This window comes from Phalacrocorax carbo, unplaced genomic scaffold (assembly GCF_963921805.1).
Source record: "Phalacrocorax carbo unplaced genomic scaffold, bPhaCar2.1 SCAFFOLD_61, whole genome shotgun sequence".
Lineage (NCBI taxonomy): Eukaryota > Metazoa > Chordata > Aves > Suliformes > Phalacrocoracidae > Phalacrocorax > Phalacrocorax carbo.
The window spans coordinates 106,712-112,668 of record NW_026990489.1 but is presented as its reverse complement, the minus strand read 5'-3'; positions in this window follow the sequence as shown (position 1 = coordinate 112,668).

Sequence of the window (5,957 nt, the reverse complement as noted above, 5' to 3'; positions counted from 1 at the left end):
TTCTCGGCCGATTATCATTTTTTTGCCCAGACGGCCGCCGAAATACTAAACGTCGCAGGATGGTTCCCATACCAAAAGAACCACCGCCAAAAGCTATTGCCGGGCCTCACCGGCCTCCGGCACCACACGCGCAGGCACACCAACGCTGGGGCTCTGCGCCTGCCTAGCCTCCCAAAAATCCCAATGTTCCCATTCTCGGCCAATTATCATTGTTTTGCCCAGACGGCCGCCGAAATACCAAACGTCGCAGGATGGCTCCCACACCAAAACAGCCACCGCCAAAAGCTATTGCCGGGCCTCACCGGCCTCCGGCACCGCACGCGCAGGCACACCAACACTTGGGCTCTGCACGTGCCTAGCCTCCCAAAAATCCAAACGTTGCCATTCTCGGCCGATTATCATTTTTTTGCCCAGACGGCCGCCGAAATACCAAACGTCGCAGGATGGCTCCCACACCAAAAGAGCCACCGCCAAAAGCTATTGCCGGGCATCACCGGCCTCCGGCACCGCACGCGCAGGCACACCAACGCTGGGGCTCTGCGCCTGCCTAGCCTCCCAAAAATCCAAATGTTCCCGTTCTCGGCCGATTATCATTTTTTTGCCCAGACGGCCGCCGAAATACCAAACGTCGCAGGATGGCTCCCACACCAAAACAGCCACCGCCAAAAGCTACTGCCGGGCCTCACCGGCCTCCGGCACCGCACGCGCAGGCACACCAACGCTGGGGCTCTGCGCCTGCCTAGCCTCCCAAAAATCCAAACGTTCCCGTTCTCGGCCGATTATCATTTTTTTGCCCAGACGGCCACCGAAATACCAAACGTCGCAGGATGGCTCCCACACCAAAACAGCCACCGCCAAAAGCTATTGCCGGGCCTCACCGGCCTCCGGCACCGCACGCGCAGGCACACCAACGCTGGGGCTCTGCGCCTGCCTAGCCTCCCAAAAATCCAAACGTTCCCATTCTCGGCCGATTATCATTTTTTTGCCCAGACGGCCGCCGAAATACCAAACGTCGCAGGATGGCTCCCACACCAAAACAGCCACCGCCAAAAGCTATTGCCGGGCCTCACCGGCCTCCGGCACCGCACGCGCAGGCACACCAACGCTGGGGCTCTGCGCCTGCCTAGCCTCCCAAAAATCCAAACGTTCCCGTTCTCGGCCGATTATCATTTTTTTGCCCAGACGGCCGCCGAAATACCAAACGTCGCAGGATGGCTCCCACACCAAAAGAGCCACCGCCAAAAGCTATTGCCGGGCCTCACCGGCCTCCGGCACCGCACGCGCAGGCACACCAACGCTGGGGCTCTGCGCCTGCCTAGCCTCCCAAAAATCCAAATGTTCCCGTTCTCGGCCGATTATCATTTTTTTGCCCAGACGGCCGCCGAAATACCAAACGTCGCAGGATGGCTCCCACACCAAAACAGCCACCGCCAAAAGCAATTGCCGGGCCTCACCGGCCTCCAGCACCGCACGCGCAGGCACACCAACGCTGGGGCTCTGCGCCTGCCTAGCCTCCCAAAAATCCAAACGTTCCCGTTCTCGGCCGATTATCATTTTTTTGCCCAGACGGCCGCCGAAATACCAAACGTCGCAGGATGGCTCCCACACCAAAACAGCCACCGCCAAAAGCTATTGCCGGGCCTCACCGGCCTCCGGCACCGCACGCGCAGGCACACCAACACTTGGGCTCTGCACTTGCCTAGCCTCCCAAAAATCCAAACGTTCCCATTCTCGGCCGATTATCATTTTTTTGCCCAGACGGACGCCGAAATACCAAACGTCGCAGGATGGCTCCCACACCAAAAGAGCCACCGCCAAAAGCTATTGCCGGGCCTCACCGGCCTCCGGCACCGCACGCGCAGGCACACCAACGCTGGGGCTCTGCGCCTGCCTAGCCTCCCAAAAATCCAAACGTTCCCGTTCTCGGCCGATTATCATTTTTTTGCCCAGACGGCCGCCGAAATACCAAACGTCGCAGGATGGCTCCCACACCAAAACAGCCACCGCCAAAAGCTATTGCCGGGCCTCACCGGCCTCCGGCACCGCACGCGCAGGCACACCAACGCTGGGGCTCTGCGCCTGCCTAGCCTCCCAAAAATCCAAACGTTCCCGTTCTCGGCCGATTATCATTTTTTTGCCCAGACGGCCGCCGAAATACCAAACGTCGCAGGATGGCTCCCACACCAAAATAGCCACCGCCAAAAGCTATTGCCGGGCCTCACCAGCAACCGGCACCGCACACGCAGGCACACCACCGCTTGGGCTCTGCACTTGCCTAGCCTCCCAAAAATCCAAAGGTTCCCATTCTCGGCCGATTATCATTTTTTTGCCCAGACGGCCGCCGAAATACTAAACGTTGCAGGATGGTTCCCATACCAAAAGAACCACCGCCAAAAGCTATTGCCGGGCCTCACCGGCCTCCGGCACCGCACGCGCAGGCACACCAACGCTGGGGCTCTGCGCCTGCCTAGCCTCCCAAAAATCCCAATGTTCCTGTTCTCGGCCGATTATCATTGTTTTGCCCAGACGGCCGCCGAAATACCAAACGTCGCAGGATGGCTCCCACACCAAAACAGCCACCGCCAAAAGCTATTGCCGGGCCTCACCGGCCTCCGGCACCGCACGCGCAGGCACACCAACACTTGGGCTCTGCACTTGCCTAGCCTCCCAAAAATCCAAACGTTCCCATTCTCGGCCGATTATCATTTTTTTGCCCAGACGGACGCCGAAATACCAAACGTCGCAGGATGGCTCCCACACCAAAAGAGCCACCGCCAAAAGCTATTGCCGGGCCTCACCGGCCTCCGGCACCGCACGCGCAGGCACACCAACGCTGGGGCTCTGCGCCTGCCTAGCCTCCCAAAAATCCAAACGTTCCCGTTCTCGGCCGATTATCATTTTTTTGCCCAGACGGCCGCCGAAATACCAAACGTCGCAGGATGGCTCCCACACCAAAACAGCCACCGCCAAAAGCTATTGCCGGGCCTCACCGGCCTCCGGCACCGCACGCGCAGGCACACCAACGCTGGGGCTCTGCGCCTGCCTAGCCTCCCAAAAATCCAAATGTTCCCGTTCTCGGCCGATTATCATTGTTTTGCCCAGACGGCCGCCGAAATACCAAACGTCGCAGGATGGCTCCCACACCAAAACAGCCACCGCCAAAAGCTATTGCCGGGCCTCACCAGCCTCCGGCACCGCACGCGCAGGCACACCAACGCTGGGGCTCTGCGCCTGCCTAGCCTCCCAATAATCCAAATGTTCCCGTTCTCGGCCGATTATCATTTTTTTGCCCAGACGGCCGCCGAAATACCAAACGTCGCAGGATGGCTCCCACACCAAAACAGCCACCGCCAAAAGCTATTGCCGGGCCTCACCGGCCTCCGGCACCGCACGCGCAGGCACACCAACACTTGGGCTCTGCACTTGCCTAGCCTCCCAAAAATCCAAACGTTCCCATTCTCGGCCGATTATCATTTTTTTGCCCAGACGGACGCCGAAATACCAAACGTCGCAGGATGGCTCCCACACCAAAAGAGCCACCGCCAAAAGCTATTGCCGGGCCTCACCGGCCTCCGGCACCGCACGCGCAGGCACACCAACGCTGGGGCTCTGCGCCTGCCTAGCCTCCCAAAAATCCAAACGTTCCCGTTCTCGGCCGATTATCATTTTTTTGCCCAGACGGCCGCCGAAATACCAAACGTCGCAGGATGGCTCCCACACCAAAACAGCCACCGCCAAAAGCTATTGCCGGGCCTCACCGGCCTCCGGCACCGCACGCGCAGGCACACCAACGCTGGGGCTCTGCGCCTGCCTAGCCTCCCAAAAATCCAAACGTTCCCGTTCTCGGCCGATTATCATTTTTTTGCCCAGACGGCCGCCGAAATACCAAACGTCGCAGGATGGCTCCCACACCAAAATAGCCACCGCCAAAAGCTATTGCCGGGCCTCACCAGCAACCGGCACCGCACACGCAGGCACACCACCGCTTGGGCTCTGCACTTGCCTAGCCTCCCAAAAATCCAAAGGTTCCCATTCTCGGCCGATTATCATTTTTTTGCCCAGACGGCCGCCGAAATACTAAACGTTGCAGGATGGTTCCCATACCAAAAGAACCACCGCCAAAAGCTATTGCCGGGCCTCACCGGCCTCCGGCACCGCACGCGCAGGCACACCAACGCTGGGGCTCTGCGCCTGCCTAGCCTCCCAAAAATCCCAATGTTCCTGTTCTCGGCCGATTATCATTGTTTTGCCCAGACGGCCGCCGAAATACCAAACGTCGCAGGATGGCTCCCACACCAAAACAGCCACCGCCAAAAGCTATTGCCGGGCCTCACCGGCCTCCGGCACCGCACGCGCAGGCACACCAACACTTGGGCTCTGCACGTGCCTAGCCTCCCAAAAATCCAAACGTTCCCGTTCTCGGCCGATTATCATTTTTTTGCCCAGACGGCCGCCGAAATACCAAACGTCGCAGGATGGCTCCCACACCAAAAGAGCCACCGCCAAAAGCTATTGCCGGGCATCACCGGCCTCCGGCACCGCACGCGCAGGCACACCAACGCTGGGGCTCTGCGCCTGCCTAGCCTCCCAAAAATCCAAATGTTCCCGTTCTCGGCCGATTATCATTTTTTTGCCCAGACGGCCGCCGAAATACCAAACGTCGCAGGATGGCTCCCACACCAAAAGAGCCACCGCCAAAAGCTACTGCCGGGCCTCACCGGCCTCCGGCACCGCACGCGCAGGCACACCAACGCTGGGGCTCTGCGCCTGCCTAGCCTCCCAAAAATCCAAACGTTCCCGTTCTCGGCCGATTATCATTTTTTTGCCCAGACGGCCACCGAAATACCAAACGTCGCAGGATGGCTCCCACACCAAAAGAGCCACCGCCAAAAGCTATTGCCGGGCCTCACCGGCCTCCGGCACCGCACGCGCAGGCACACCAACGCTGGGGCTCTGCGCCTGCCTAGCCTCCCAAAAATCCAAATGTTCCCAATCTCGGCCGATTATCATTGTTTTGCCCAGACGGCCGCCGAAATACCAAACGTCGCAGGATGGCTCCCACACCAAAAGAGCCACCGCCAAAAGCTATTGCCGGGCCTCACCGGCCTCCGGCACCGCACGCGCAGGCACACCAACGCTGGGGCTCTGCGCCTGCCTAGCCTCCCAAAAATCCAAACGTTCCCGTTCTCGGCCGATTATCATTTTTTTGCCCAGACGGCCGCCGAAATACCAAACGTCGCAGGATGGCTCCCACACCAAAACAGCCACCGCCAAAAGCTATTGCCGGGCCTCACCGGCCTCCGGCACCGCACGCGCAGGCACACCAACGCTGGGGCTCTGCGCCTGCCTAGCCTCCCAAAAATCCAAATGTTCCCGTTCTCGGCCGATTATCATTTTTTTGCCCAGACGGCCGCCGAAATACCAAACGTCGCAGGATGGCTCCCACACCAAAACAGCCACCGCCAAAAGCTATTGCCGGGCCTCACCGGCCTCCAGCACCGCACGCGCAGGCACACCAACGCTGGGGCTCTGCGCCTGCCTAGCCTCCCAAAAATCCAAACGTTCCCGTTCTCGGCCGATTATCATTTTTTTGCCCAGACGGCCGCCGAAATACCAAACGTCGCAGGATGGCTCCCACACCAAAACAGCCACCGCCAAAAGCTATTGCCGGGCCTCACCGGCCTCCGGCACCGCACGCGCAGGCACACCAACACTTGGGCTCTGCACGTGCCTAGCCTCCCAAAAATCCAAACGTTCCCATTCTCGGCCGATTATCATTTTTTTGCCCAGACGGACGCCGAAATACCAAACGTCGCAGGATGGCTCCCACACCAAAAGAGCCACCGCCAAAAGCTATTGCCGGGCCTCACCGGCCTCCGGCACCGCACGCGCAGGCACACCAACGCTGGGGCTCTGCGCCTGCCTAGCCTCCCAAAAATCCAAACGTTCCCGTTCTC